General features: G+C 37.1%; 1 long non-coding RNA gene across 5 annotated transcripts in view; it reads right to left on the reverse strand.

The window, feature by feature from the left end:
- LOC139768173 (uncharacterized) overlaps positions 1-10,371 on the reverse strand; it is a 114,516-nt gene extending 104,145 nt beyond the window's left edge. The window contains exons 1-3 of one of the 5 annotated variants that reach the window (XR_011717288.1): positions 9,888-10,371; positions 8,136-8,487; positions 454-563 (exon numbers count right to left, since the gene is read on the reverse strand). This is a non-coding gene — a long non-coding RNA (uncharacterized lncRNA). The other 4 variants (XR_011717292.1, XR_011717291.1, XR_011717289.1 and 1 more) reach the window with 4 other exon arrangements.
- Positions 10,372-16,879: the final 6,508 nt, after the last annotated feature.

Genomic DNA, 16,879 nt, shown 5'->3' on the forward strand with positions numbered 1-16,879 from the left:
ATTATCGTTACAATTCTAATTGTAATACAATCGTGCCTTATCGAGCAGTAATAACGTTTGGACATTATGTGTTAGGCCCCCAGCTAATTTATCTTTGGTAACAGAGCATAATTAACGAAAGTGAAGCCTTATGTAAGTTTATAATTTCAAATACCGAAAATAATGCCAGTATCAGCATTATATACAAATCCGAATATGATATCGCGATATTTGTGTAGAGATCGAAACATAAATACGAACTAAACTCGTAATATTTGTCACTGAGTAAATATTGTAAATCGGAAAATTAAATTCGCTAGAAGCATATAGATATATTCGGACATTTATGCCCCATGGCAGATTTAATCGTGTTGTATCGTATCACATATTGTATTATTACCTCTATGAATGTCCGAAAATGTCTCACGTTTAAATTCCAATATTATTAAGCATGCTGAAATATAATCCACGTACCTTGGCACATTATTGTGATAATATGCAGGATACTGATGGTCAGGTATCGACTCCTTCTCTGTCGGTCCGCCATTTTTCCGTCGATATTCACTTTAAGTTCCGAAGCTAATCTGTAATAACAAAAAGTTTGATTAGAAAAAGAAATTATCAAATTTTTGTTAAATATTTTTCTCACATTACATTACTCTTGAATTTATTTAGATTATTTTTCAATAAAATAAAGTGAGTTCAAGGAAAACATGAAATATTCATAAAAGCGATATGCATAAAAGCAAGCAACGAGACGTGTTTATCATTAATAATATAGTTTACACGCCGGCATTACATGCTACTCATATCCGTGAGTTCATAGATAATTAGTGGTGCAGATTATTAGTGGTCTTCAGCAAATAACCCTATTCTATCATTAAAGGCACGATATAAATCTAGTACAATACACGAGCGCGAGGAACATATGTACACGTCAATCCGGCATAATGTGCACGAACCGAATGCATATTGCAATGTTGCAATATGCCGATTGGTCGGAAGCGCACACAACCGTAAAATCATTAACGCATGGCTAAGTCAGTGTAATACACAAGGATACGGTAATTAACGAACGTCCAATGTTAATCAGACTTATCGACTTGAAATATGTGAACATCGTTCGACAAGATGCAACTCTGCTATTTATGATCCAGATTGTGTACTCGATATCGGTACGCTCCAATGATTACTGATAGTACAAAGATTATATTAGCTAAAAATGATTTAATGAATCAATCTATAATTATTTTACATGTCATCTCAATATAAGCTCAATTATATAGAGATGCGTACATAGTATGTTATTCAAAATATAAATATGTAAATAAAGACTCTGAGTGTGATAAGAGTCCTTTTTATGCACACCCATACGTATGACAGGCTTTTCATTTAATATATGTCACGACATATAGAGCGATGTACTATCTACCATATACTCTGCATATACACGCAACAGATTTCATATCTATCATCTTCTTGTGATTACGAATTCCGTAATTTGATTTTCTTTTAGCAAAGATGTTATTAAACACCGACCCTCCTGTCTCTTTTTAATATTATCAGATATCTTCTAGATAAAGCTCGTAACGCAACAAAAGTTTTTACAGACCATTATACTTGGACATTTAGAGTGCAAAGAGCCTTCTAATATTACGCGCGTAATGCGCAATTCATAATGTTATCACGAGTTTTACTGGATATATAACAGGGATTTCCATAACGATGCTACGTTGATACTCGAGTAAAATGGCCTGCGTCGCCACAACCCTGAATTCACTTCTACTATCGCGCTCGCTCCATAATTAGCAAACTCAGTTACGTAACACCGTTATAGTAACGCTCGCGTTCCTTTATCTATTTTTCTCGTAAACTTGTTCGTGACAGGCTCATGGAAAAATGCTTCGCATGGATAGCTCCAGGCGGTTCTCTGTTAGTGCTATTTCTTCTATGTGCAGTGATATAGAACAATATGACCGTTGATAATTTAAAAAAAAAAATAGTAAATATAGTCTAAGAAAATCGCAAAAAAAGATGAATTAAATACAATTTTGCTGTCCTCCAAAAAATATAAAATGTTAAATGCCGCAAAGAGAATATAATTAAAATATCATAAGTTATTATTTGATTATTAAAATTTTACATACGAAACATTTATAAGTTAACAATTTTGTATCTATATAATAAAAGTGCAAATAGGTTAAACGAGAATTGATTTTGATATATCACAACCTTATATACCTCTCGAAAAAATGCAAACAAAGAATATATGCAGTTGCTAAACGTTGAGATTTCCGACACCTTGATTATATGCAAATACATAAGCGTGTCACGCAAGGAGCCACGTAGTTTAGGTATCTTCGTGTTATGTCACGTCTACTCGGTGAAGACCGCAGTTAGTGCATGCTAAACTTTGAAGGCATACACAGCTATGTTTACGCTCGAGAAACGAGCATCCGAGAGACCAAACGCCGAATAGTTATAAGATGCATATATCGAAGTTGAAACAAAATTTTGATATTAATTCTTTTAGCAGGGAGAAGTATCTTCTTCCTACTAAAACTTATTTTGAGCACACATTGCTATTCTTAGCTACATAAAATTATATAAAACGCTAATTAAGAATATAATAAATGTAAAAAATTATATATTTATTGTATTCTTAATTTCAAGGAATTCATAATGTAAAGACACAGGATTAAATGTCTAAATGAATTAAAAACGAACAAAATAGGGAATTATTAAAATATTGCATCTAACTGAACCAATACAATAGCATAGACAGAAAAGCGAGTACTCTAACACACATGTCACATATCTATCCTCATTTTTACTTCCTAACTGCAGAACATTATCGTCATTTTAATTTCATCGTTTTGATTTTAAAACATTATAACGAATACATTGTATTATACAAATCGTAACGTCTCAATTCTTAATTAATTAATATTACGACAGCACTCTATGTTCATTCGGGCGCTAATAATGATCGTTATGGCGCTCGAGCAATAACGCAATTGCTATGGCACCGTTTGGTAATTGGGCCAATTAGAAATTTGAGCAATTACCAAACTATGCTATCAATCGCGCTATTGCCTCAGCGCTACAACATTACCATCGCGCTACTGTTTACAGTTGCTGTAATGCCAGTTGATCTCTTTTAACGGCGCGTCGATAGTTTAATGCAATTGGACTGGATGCTCGGTTAGTAGTACAAGTCGAGATTCGTCGCGGCGCGGCGCGGCGCGGCGCGGCGCGTCGCGCCGTTGCGTCGCTCCTGCATGGCTGCGACTGTCGAGATTTACGAGGCGATTTACAAATTGGCGGTTATTGTGCCCCGTTTCGGAACGAAACTGTCCCCTAAATCAAAACGTCTGGACGTTCATTAAACGTCAGGCCAATCCGGGAAATCGGCCGCTCGCGGTGCTTCCGCCGTACCACCGACGTCCGTTACCACTGTCTCCTCCTTCGTCTAGCCTGACCTAGCGCTGCCACCACTTCCGTTATATGCGTCTGCAATCCCATTGCGCCGTGACGGTACGGCACGCTCCAAATTTGTCCGATCTGTCGTCGATACGCGTAAATCGGATGACGGCTTGTTTTCCCGAAACAACGCCAAAAACTGTGAGGAGTAAACACGCGATGTCAAAAGCAGTTAAATTTTTGTGAGACCGTAACGTCCGCGTATGCCGACATAGTCAGCCCGTCGACTTAAATCACGCCCCATTTATATCAATTAATTGACGCATCGCCGTGATTCTTCACTTAATTTTTCAAACTGATCTGTATCCCTGTTTTTCACGATAATAGAAATTGGGATAGACGAATTCGTTTCTTAATGCTAAAAACTCAAATCAATCAGAAAGTTGTTGATGCTTATTCACATCTTTCATACACAAATATTTAGTTTTCGGAAACATTATATATATATATATGTGTGTGTGAATTAATCGAAAATCAAATCAAGGTTAGTGATTTTCATGAATGACTTCCAATTATGATAATTAATTTATGGCATCGATAATCGAACAATATTACATTCGTATTCTGAATTAATATAACGTTATAGACAGAAAAGGAAAGGAAGGAAATACAAATCAATCAAGAATATAATATTAGTAATAAAGAATATCTATAAAATTTGTTACGTATAAGATACTAAAAACTACACGTACCGATTTCAACATTTTGTTATTAAACTATTACAGCGATAGGTTTTTTATCACTTCCGTGAACATTAGGTATTTAACGAGCGACCTTAATAACATACATAATTAACTCGTATATCGTAAACATAAAAGCAGCCGAAAATATCGACACAATTGCCTCCATGAGCCGAGAGATAGCTCCGGCCGCAGCAAACCAGCAACGTTCGATACAGGACGACGTCTCTATTTTCTTTATGACGGACATTACTTTTATTATCCATCGTCATAAAAGCACGGGTGAGAAAAACAACTTGGGCAGAAGAAACGTTACAACGACTTCTTGCTACACGACGCGGACGATCGCCAATATCCAACTTGGTATACTCGTCTATCGAAGCGTCTTTTTTTGTCTATCTGGCGATTAGCGACTATGATATAATCGATGAAAAAGTGGAACGGACGCGATATCAAACTTCAGTTGGCTACTTTATACACCAACAACAAGACAACAATTTCTTATAAGTATAGGACGAGGTAAAGCTAATATTTCTCTAACGTTTAAAAATTAAACATTTTCGAAAATTAAAATTATGTTTACGTTAGCAATTAACGAAAAAATGTTCCATTCAATTTGCAAAAAATGTCTGAAGATTCAAAATTTGTCAAAATATTCGTAAATAAAAGCAGAATGTAACAAGTTATGTACATCATATTTTATAGGCAGATAAATTGATACTTCAATCGGTGAACTTTTACAATTTGCATGCAATAATATTAGAGTAAAAAGTTGCCAAAACTTGTCCAATTGTAAGTCATCGGAATTTTTATATAGTCGTCGGATGCGCGCGCGTGTATAAGGAGCAAGAATGGTATCGCGTCGATTGAAAGTTTGCGAGGTAAGGAAAGTCCGGTCTTTCGATGAACGTCTGTCGAGAACTGACTCGTAATAAACGTAGCTGCAGAAAATACCCCCCCCCCCCCCCGATAACTTTATCGCCTCGCTGATGCGATAAATCTCGTTAATTCGCACGATTTAAGCAAAACATACGATACCTGATAATGTCAACTGGTTAATAAAATATATTACGCAATTTTGAAAGTGTTATAGCGTTTTAGCTGCAAACTTATAACAAGGTTAACTGCATCTTAAAGCACATTGTACACAATGGATCAATTTGCCCCACAGACTTACTAAAGACTATTTTTTAATACAATCAGTAATTTTTTATCTTTATATTATATTAATCTCAATTTAATATCTGAGATTTTTGTCTTATATAAAATACGGAATTCCATTTATTTTATCCGTATCAAATATTTTCATGCATATATCTGAAAATACATTAATATATCAATTTTTTTATCTAATACGATATATGGAATATCACGATATAGAGTTTCACAATATATGTATATGATGTAAAACTCTATATCGTAAGATTATCTTGCTAACAAATCTAGATTTAATTATCGAATTAATTCCCAAATTTTAGCGGTATTGAACATCGCTGCGTACGAAACGCGCATCCGGGGAAAACATAACGATGTCTCGGGTCGAATCATAAATTCCCGGTTACAGGCAAGGGGACGTATAATTGCGTACGTTGTGTTCTCGATATCAGCGTCTCGCCGCGATCCCATCCCACGGCGTCGTGGATCTCCGCGCAAAACTCCACGACAAATCGTAAACGCGAACGCGCCGCGCGCAGAACACGGCAAAACATTCATAATTGCATTCCGGAAGTGAACAGGTTGAAAAGCGGCCCGGCACGTATTCTCGGTATCAATTCTGTAGCCTCGGATAATTGCTGACACGCGATCCGAACCATGTTCTGGTGTGCATGCATCTGCATAGCCACATACGCAGTTATCACTATGCCGATGCGTATACGCACGATTACGAAATACGACGTATTATGCAATAACATTAAAAATACTATCACTTTTTCTCCTTCAATTTCATAATACCGCTATAGAGTGCTTTAGTTGTTTGACATTGATTCACTCAGGTTTGAGAAATTGTTAAAACAAGATAAGAGCAAAACGTTTATGGGGCGGGAATGAGATAAGAAAAAATGTCAAAAAAAAATTTAATTTTCTTGGTAACATTATATTTCTGTGGACATAAATCTTTCTTTACACAATCAGGTAGTCTTTATATAGCATATACCTATAGCATTCTTCTTTCCATTAAACGGAACATCTAGTTTCACCACGGGATTGTATCTTTTTCTTGAATTTTCCCACAAAAATGATTGAGAACTCAGTCGCACCTCGAACAAGTCTCGAGGACAATCGCAGCTCAGCTCATTTATCTATTATTAAAAGTTTTTAACTACCGGCGTCGAGCGGCGGCTACAGACCACGTTAAGACGGCGAGGACGAGAAAGGCGGAAAAACGATAAGAAAAGCATAAGAAAAAAAGACCTGCAAAGAGGAGATGAAACTCTTTCACGGGAGTTTCTTCCGAATACAACGAACAACCGTAAGAATGAGCTCATTCAGATCAGCATTTCTTAACGAGGAAAGTTGCAGTTACTAACGGGGTTTGTGTACACCACGATAAACAAGATCTCGAGATTACAGAAACTCGACGACCATAGGCGTGTTTTGTGTAAGTCAAACGAATAGCATTACATTTATGCGTGACAATCCATATTCAGAGTCGAAGAGCGCATAACGTAAAAGCATGATAATATGTAATTATCGCGTGCTTATTTTCCAGCAACGAAAGAGATTCATGAATACACTACTCAATCGACAACACGTATGTTTTTGTAACTCTTAAGAGCTCTTCGACTCGAGTGCCGAAGTACCAACGTCCGAGTACCAAACGAGAACCGTTCGAAATCATTGAGGGAAAGCCGGAGTGGTGTCAAGAGAAAGAGAGAGACAGAAAATGTGAATGAAATGAGAAGATCGGTGACGTTAATTATTCATTCTCGAAGTATTAGTTAATTAAATTTTTAAAGAATAATAAATCAAAATAAATATGTCGAATCCGACGTGATTGATTTTAATGACTGAGCGTCGAAGTAATCATCCTGATTAATGATATATCAAGAGACACGGTATAGTGTCTCACGCCAAGTATACGCGCAACGCGAAACCGCCCCGTGTATCTTTACGCGAGTTATTGATAATACTTTAATGAAACAGTATCATGTAAATAAAATAAAATAGTGATAAATACACATAAAATAGTATTAAATACACGTAATGTAATACATAAATCTTGTTAACCTGAGGTAATCTTTTTCTTTGCCAGTAATAATTAACAAAGGAGATGGTTTAATTCCATCCAATTGGCCATTTATTAATTTTATTCAAATACACGTTGTGTATTTGAATATTATATCAATAATCTTGTTAACCTCAGGTTAACAAGATTTATGTATTACACGTATATTTAATACTATTTATCATTATTTTTTTTATTTACATGATACTGTTATACCTCGAGTTTCCTAATAATGTATCATTAATCAGGAAACTAAAGGTTAACCTCGAGGACAGACAATATGAAAATTCATAATTTGAATTATTTTTAGTATATTATCAATTTTTATAATTAAGAGGTTCCGTAGAACTCATTGTAAATCTATAACCTAGTTTACACTTGAAGGACCACAAACCATGGTCGAAACGTTGTGTATTTGAATATTATGTTAATAAATAACCAGTTGGGTCGAATTAAACCATTTCCTTTATAAATCTTAATTTATCATCGTATATCATGGAGAACGTTGTAAGTTATTTAATCATGACACTTTGACTAAACGCCCTACTAAAACTAAAAGTAGCTACGCCAAGTGAAGCCGGAAGGTAGTAATCGAACGAACGGAAGGGAATAGTAACGGCAATAGTACTCCATAACGCTCGACTAAATTTAATAAATAGGCACTTTCGAATTACATGATCGGATTGGTCTATAACTCTTTCCGGTCGCAGCTCCAAATCGCCGATACGTTAACCCTGTATATCCCCCGAACAAGAGATAATACGTACTTTTTCACGGAAGTCCGTGGATTTCCGAGGACATATCGTCGACGATCTTTGAACCACCTTTGACCGCGCCGCAACTATCGACGTGTCGACGATGCTACCAGTGCGATGTCCGGATGTTCATGAAACATTTGTTTCACTACACTTTTGCGACGGTCCTCTCGTCGAATTACAAAATCGCGTAGAAAATCACCGTTGTTTCCACCGTGCCAGAATAGATCGCCGCTGAAGCACTCGTGCGCTATTTTGCTCTCTGGTATTTTTCAATTATGTTTACGAACGACGACGGGTTTCGGACAGAATGAGCGATTAGCGCCAATAGTTCCGACGGTGCAGCCGCGTGATTTCTTCGGTACTTGATAGAAAGAGCTTAATATATTTATCTTACTTGAGAAATTTATATTTGCGTTTATTAAAGAAAAAGAAATATTTCCAAAACATTTTCTGTCAAAATTTATCCAAGATCTTTTCTGTCAAGTCTGGTTTATTTAAAAAAAAGATAGAAATAAGAATAAAATCATTTTTCTTTCATAATTTAAGAAAAGAAAAATAGATATAATCGTATTTTATCTAATTAAAAATAAATTATGAAAGAATGTACGCAACAGTTGGTAAAACTATTCTAGCAGTTATCTTAAAAATAATATCTTAATTGTCACATTCACCAGGTTCAGCTAATATTTAATAATATTCTTGGATCTATCGGAAATATTTAAATTTTATCGCTTCTTTTGAATAGGAGAATATCTCTGCTTCTGCCCTTTATACCAAGCAGCAAAGATTTATCGGCGTAATCACGCGTACGGTACACGCCGGTGACAACACGATTATTCGTGGCTTCTGATCGGCGACGTACGATCGATTCGGAAATATTATACTTCCGGGACAAGCGGTCGCCGAGCAAACGATCGTCAATGTACGTCATAAATCTATCGAACGATCCGCACGCCACCGGATTTCGTACGAATTCACGCTTGAGCCAAACCGGTGCCGAATCGTTAATCAATGCCGAAAAAGAGAACGCACGTATCTTTTATCGCGTAAGAATTATGCGCATCAAGCGTCATTATCGCGATGGCATAAAGTATACTCCATTATTTTTTGATAATAAGAATAGAAAATACAAAACTCTGGCGGGACGGTAACATCACGAAATCAAGTCAAACCGAAGCGAACGACGTTCGATAAATCGATAAGTCGTTGAAATTATGTATCAGCGATTGTGAATGAGTTATTCCGAAAACGATACAGGTCCAAGACTGGAAATTGTTGAAATAAGGATAACGGCTGCTCTGGTCCTCCAGTATAAAAACTTACTTTCAGATAATATTTAGGTAGTATAGTATCGTGTCGAGGCGTTACAAAAAATTAATTGATAGAAATTTTTATAACATCGCGAAAAATATGTCAAACTTAAAAAATAACGAACTTGTTTTATTTTCAGAATAATTGACTTAATTTTTTGAGCATTATACATCAAAACGTGAAAAGGGGCTAATAAATAAGTAACTTTCAAATACGTTTCCGGTTAATCGCCCAAATTGCGAGAAATCTCGATGAGGCCACAGTATAACTGCAAAATCACTGATACATCAGCACGCTACGTACGAACGCGTTGCGTCAAGATTGCGAATTCGGAATCGAACGTCCGTCAAGAAAACTTTGAGATCACGTGATCCGTCAACCCTCGTCGTTAGTTTCAAGTCCTCCAATCTTCCTCGTACACGTTGCTCGACGTGTAACACGAGAACATACCCGACCAATAAACCGATCCCGAACTTCTTTTTGCCCTCGGAGCGACAATCGTTCCGAAGGACAAGAACGAAGAAAGCAAAAAACTCGTGCTGCAACTTGTCCCGGCTGATCACGCGCGAACTTACGACAAGATCCTTCGTCGGATCCTCTTCGAAGAAGAAGAAGAATCGAAAATCGCGCACCTGCGGAACTCCGAGTATGAGAAACAGAAACCCGATCTCAATGCGCCCGACGAGAACTTCGAAAAGTTCGCCACTACGTCGAGTGTCAGGCCAGTTTTTCGTCGGGGTGAAGCGCGAAGCACCCGCACCAGGCACGTGCGAAAATAACGCGGACCGACTGACGACGATCAACACGACACTCCACGGCGAACTTATCACATCGGAATCCCGAAAACCCCTTCAGCCACGTCGCGGCTACTGCTGCTGAATGCTGGCTGGTGCTGATGGTGGTGCCGGTGCTACTGCTCCACACCGCGTATATACCGCACGATGAACACGGACACGCGCGCTCAAGCCTGCGCGAGCGCAATGCCGGCGACGATTCCGGCAGTGTAGGGGGTTGTTTGATGCCTGCCCCTTCGGCAGATACTTTTACCGGCGACGCGCATCTCGTCCGTGCGCAAGAAAGCGCGTAAGAATTGCTGCCGATCCAACACAAGAATCGTCAACGATAAAGAAGAAGATAAGGATATAAGACCTTATTTATGTTAGGGGTTACTTTACACCTGCAAGAATACGTCATAATAAAATAAGTACTATGCCTACAAGGTGCTAATCAAGAATTGATCAATATCTAGAAAAGTATTTCATAACTCTTAAATTTGTTAATATCCAAATTTGTTGAATATTAGTTACTTTTCTTGAATCTAATAGTTTTAAAACCATTTATCTAATATAACAAAAATTATTTTTGCAAGAGTAAAAAAAGTTTTTAATAAAAGTTGATTAATATAGAATCGGTGAAGAATATTAGTTTCGTCAAAAATATAATAACGTTTTCATTATTTTATTAAAGCAAAAATGTTGATGGACGTTATGTCTAATTTATGTATAATATATTTAAAAGTTTATTATTCCGGATATCTGAATATCGACGTATCAAAACAACGTTTGGATAACACGTTAACAGATACGCGAGTCAATCTTTATTAACATATCCGGCTTTTAATGAGAATTGTCATAGATATATTATAATTATTTAAATAATATAATGCATCATCATTTAAAAAATTTATTATCAAACATTCTGTTTTCACTTATGCCAACATTCATTAAATTAATTTCCTGCATATCTATCTTTAACGATATTCTAATCATAACTACGAGAAAGATTGGATCAAGAATACACTGTCGGAACGAAGATTTTCTTCGGAATATTAATGATAAAACCCATTTTCATATTAGTGTGAATAATCTTATCATTAATTATTATCATAGATATAATTAAGATTAAAACCATAACACCGACAGAATAGTAGCAACTTGCAGAAGTAGATATTAAAAATAATGAAGTTTAAATATTAAGACTTCAATTATCAAAGAAATAGAATTAGTTAGGTATCGATGTTATAAGATTATTTCTCCTACAAGATACAAGAGGACACATTTGTTTATTTCGACGTACATGCGCCAGTTGTCGAGTCCCAAAAATTATTAGCACTGGAAAGTCACCATACCCTAGTAATTTCCATCACTCCCTTGAGAGCGTTAATTAAACGAAGGTAAGAAGAGTGAAGGTGAAGCGTAAGGCAACGCCATGAAGAGTATCGACAAGGAAGCGGAAGAATTCCAGGGAACAAAAACATCCGACAGGAGTCGGTAGCGGCAAGTTGTTCGCCGTATCTAAAACCAGCGAGATCAAACGCATTCACGCAGCCCGATTTCGTTTGACGTCCATCGTCTGGAAAACGCTTTCGCTACGGGAACTGCCGCGGAATCCGCGTCTTGACGTCCCTTCAGTACGGTACGGAGCTGCTGCCGCAATATCTTTCGGCGTAACATACAGTATGGTGGTGGCTGTAACATTGTCGGACGCACGTTGCCGCTCAGTTTGCGCACACCCGCGTATATCCTCGGTAGTACATCCTCCCCCTCCACCCCCCACGGATCGAGCGTTACTCAGTCGTGAGGAATTCTTTGATACCTATCTACCTACCTCGCAGGGAAATGTTTCGCCAACCACCGTTCGCGAGATTCCGCGAGATACCTCCGGGACGCGTACACGTGTATGTATACTCGGCGTGCTAAAACGTGCGTTTACCGCATTCGGAGGTCTTTACTGTAAACAGATCCAATAAGCGCAAGTATGCACCACAATCCGACTGTAATAAGAGGGAATGAAATTACTGTTATTTATATAACGACAAAGGGAAAGCATCGTCAGAAACAACGAAGGCAATACGTATCGTATGTAATACCTTGTCCGTGTAAGTAGAATCGTTTTATCACCTGGACCTAATGAGATCATAAACTTGGATTCGGTATTTGTAAAGGACGCAACTTTTGAGAAGATCGATTATTTGTTTCTTCTTGAAAACGATTAATTAAATCGCGAAAACTGAAAGATTTTGTCTGTATACTCATGTTTTGTAGATCTGTACGTATTTTAAATATTTCGATCAATGTAACACAATAAATTCATAAATAATTAAGCGCCGTTGGCTGTAATCCCAATCGGAAGAAATTTATTATCCATAAGAAAGAGAACACAGAATTATAACGTGTAAATTCCAAGGGGCAACGATTATCCGAGTTGAAAGCGAGTTGAGATTGTTGCCACGTCAAGACGTTGTTGCCACCATTTCTGACTTCTCATGTCGACGAAATGTGCGGGTCTTTTACAACGGTCAGCGGCACTCTATTTACCCGGGATTCCCCTCAACGGCGCTATACTCGGGAAAAGGAATTTGTGTCGTACCCGCAGAATGACTCGACATGTAGCAACCGTCCCGTATACGATGGCGGATTTATTCGCAGTGCACGAGGGATCTCCTTGCATGGGAAGTTTAGGTGAACGCGCGACCAATAAGGTAGATCTACCCACAAATTGAGCACCTAAATTCGACGAAATGTTTCCCCCTTTATCTATATCTCTTTCTATATTGCGCGCTTAACTGAAGAACTTAATTTTACACCATAAAGGTTTCGCAGAACTCTTACTAGATCTTTAACTTTATTTATAAAAGAAGCAATTCGATCAATAACTAATTAGAAAAAAACGAGCGTATTACAAAATGTAAAAAAAGTAACGATTTTTCTTTGAACTGCCGCCGATGATTTCGCGAGTGAAACGAGTTTTACCTCATCGAATAATCCCGGCCGATGTTGTTAAATCCGCGCGACTTTATCGGACGGTAAATTTTCCAGCGTGACAGATTTCTTAAAATATTTTCAATATCGTGGAAGCAAGGTATATATATATATATATTACTTTTATATATATATATATATATATATATATATATCGGATACATACATATCATGCTGCCTCAAGCGCCTCCAGGATACCCCGCCGCGTAAAGTTGAATTTTCCGAGGATCGACACCGGCGATCGAGTTCGTTCGCTCGCTCACATGGACGTTCGATAATGTATCTATCGGAGTTCCGCGTCAAAACGGTTCCCGCGGGACCTTCGAGCAACGATGTTTTTGTACACGGATACTGCTTGAACAAATTGGGAATGTAGACGTACTTAACACAGTGCGTTCGCCGACGAGAGATAGAAAGTTCAGCGAGGAAAAAATTCATGAAAATTCACAACTTTAATTGGAAGATGGGGATTCCACCATCTTTCCCGAGACGCCAAGACGCGCGAAAAAAAAAATGTGATGCTTTTTGTAAACTGCGTTTTAACTAGTTAAACAGCGTTAACTATTCATCTGGAATAACGCCGCGATAACTTCGCGTAACGAGGAGATGCGCGCGAACTTTGCTTTCTTTCGAGCAGAGAAAAATGCAAACCGAGACTCCGAACGTAAGGGAATAATTGTATTTAGAATGACGATTGAAATAGCGAAATAAACTTCTGTCTTTCATTGCGTTTCATCCGTGAAACCTTAAAACGGTGGCGGATTCCGGTTGTGTTGACTGTTCTAACTGATTGCAATTATTTCCTTACAAAGCAAATTGCCTGTCACGAAATCGTGTTAGAACTTACTACGTAGAATCGCATCAGGTATGCTGGAAGCACTTCGAGACACTTCTCTCGAAATGCCGCGTGCACACCTGTCTCTATGTCTATGTTCGCAATGCTAGGTAATACCAATTTGTGACACGTAATCCTTGGTTGCTGTGCGTATCGCGCGCACACGCGCACAGGTACAAACATCCCCGGAACACACACACACACGCGAGCGACAAGAGAAGATAGAAAAGCAGAAATCGCGCGCGTGCCCGTGCCCGTAGATACGTTACGTGGACGACTGTGTACGTTCATGTGTGAAACGAAGCTTTCAATTCGACCAGCAAAGCACACAGACCGTAGTAACGAACGCGGGGCGAAGCTTCGTCACGGGGTCGCAATTAAATTCCAAAAGTACGATCTATTCTAGGATGCACGTACAGGTATGTGAACCGAAAACAATTTTGGAGCTAAGATGGCAAGAAATGAGAAAATGTACAAAAAACGAAAAACGATGAGAAAACAGCGATAGGCATAGGATCACTTCTATAGACAAATGTTGCGTTTTCTCTATATTACAAGACTCTCGGATATTTATCAATACTGTGTGAATTATATAAAAAAACTATTCAATTAAATATAAAACGAATATGTGATTAAAAAGTCGTATACCTTTGAAATTTTCAATAGCAGATTTATTTTAGTAGATACTATATATTAAAATTAAAAGAAATAAGTTCAATTGTTATTAAGACATATTGCATAAAGTTCAAGTCTGCGTTGTTCATCCAAGTTATACCAGTTATAAAAATTAACATTGTTTATAATCTTCATGATTTAAAATAAAATGTTCAAGTTCTACTTTGAATTAAGTTTATCTTACGAGAAGGGTTTCTGATTATATTTTATAATCTTTTCATCTTTATGAAATCATTACATTTATATACTTAATAAAATTAAAAATAAAGATGAAATAATCTCTTTTTATTTTAAGGTTTATTTGCACAAGTATAACGGTGGTCGCATTATCTCATTCATTATTTTAGAAATACCATCTCCGTTGCATTAAAAATATATTTATAATTTTAAATCCGACAGATCTACTTATCATTTTGATTTAGAAATGTGTCGCATGCGCTACACATACATTTTTTACGTACAATCTCGTGCACGAATTTATTCCACTCCTCTCAAATCTACGTAAAACGCGCAATTTAAATCGATTTAACGCTTTCAATGGACAAGAATCGCTCATTATAGCTCGTTACTCATCTCTCAATACTCGATGCCCACATTCAACGCGGTTAAAATCTTCACGGGTAGAATGAACTATCATTACCGAGAGATCCACCTTCTCTGACTATGGGCTTTCATTTTCCCTGTTCCTCAGACACATTTTCAATTCCGTTCCTCATCTCATTTACGTGTACCTCCCTATTCATCCAATCATGAATGACTGCATTTTAGGAAGACCGTCTGTCGAGTAGCGAATCTAACATAAGTACCTATGATTATTTAAGGAATATCACGACTGGTAATGGCATGTTTTAATCGTATTAAACAGTATTCACACATATGTCATAGAGCATACTTCTCTATTAATTCACGCTCTCACGTTTTACTGTATAAAATTAATTAAGGTATTACTTTAGCTATTGATTAATATAATTCGATTATCTAATAATAATAAATCAATATATCTAAAATAAAATTGAAATATATGTAGAATAAAAAATTAAATTACAGGCAAATACCGGTTTCTCGTAATCATAATTGATGTAATAAGTTTTACTTCTCTCTCTCTCTCTCTCTCTCTCTCTCTCTCTCTCTCTCTCTCTCTCTCTCTCTCTCTCTCTCTCTCTCTCTCTCTCTCTCTCTCTCTCTCTCTCTCTCTCTCTCTCTCTCTCTCGAAAATCACGTTAATAAGCGACAGACATTGTGTTTGAAAAGTTCCTGAATAGTGAAAACTTGACTGCAATGACATCCTGATTCTTCCGAAACGCGTTGTACACCATCATTAAACTTAAGGACTTAAAGGTGCTAATAACTACCCTCGCGATTAAGATTACCATGTATTCTAGGAAAGTATTTACGTCACCTACGTGAACGTACTCATGACTATCTTATAAGCGGGATTAGCGCCATTTCACAGTGGTATTAATAACTGAGAACCATTTTAACGTCGAGTTAACACAGGGAACAATTACGATTTTCGTCTGACTTCGCCTTCCTAGAAGCTTCTCTTAACCCTCCTCCCTGCACCCTGCCGGCAACTGCTTCCTACTCTCCCCGTGAAACGCTTATCTTCCACAATGCATCTTTCATAAGCATAGCTATTGGGTGTGTTAGTAGCAAATGCGCAGCTTAAAACGTGTATGTTGGCATTAAGAAAAGCGAACGATAATTGCGTGGCATTAACCTTTCTGTTATGCGTGTAAGTCTGCCTGACCCCTTTTACTTTCCGAACAATATGTTAAATGTATGTTGAAAATGTATTCACGTTTTTAGTAAGTTTTTGTAGAAAACTTAAATTCAAAAAAGAAAAACTTATTCTTCTGAAAGCTTAATCGTCTTACCGTACGACTTTATGTATATTTAACTTCGCGTTATATCACAATTTGCGCTTACGATATTATTTACACCATCTATTTTTATTATTCCACACAATTATTATAAATATCTAAACCGGAACTTAGACACAAAATAATAAGAGAATCAAAGAAAGTATATAACGTTTTATTTCTCGATGATTTGATGTGTGATTTTGCACAACTATCATTATACATTCTGGTTTTGCTATGCAAATGTGAAAATAAAAACTCTATGAAAATAATATTTCTTTAGTATCAACATTGGCGAAAAAGAAGTAA

This window comes from Temnothorax nylanderi, unplaced genomic scaffold (genome assembly GCF_030848795.1).
Source record: "Temnothorax nylanderi isolate EJ_2023f unplaced genomic scaffold, tnyl_v1.0 TNYL_tig0014_pilon, whole genome shotgun sequence".
Classification (NCBI taxonomy): Eukaryota; Metazoa; Arthropoda; class Insecta; order Hymenoptera; family Formicidae; genus Temnothorax; species Temnothorax nylanderi.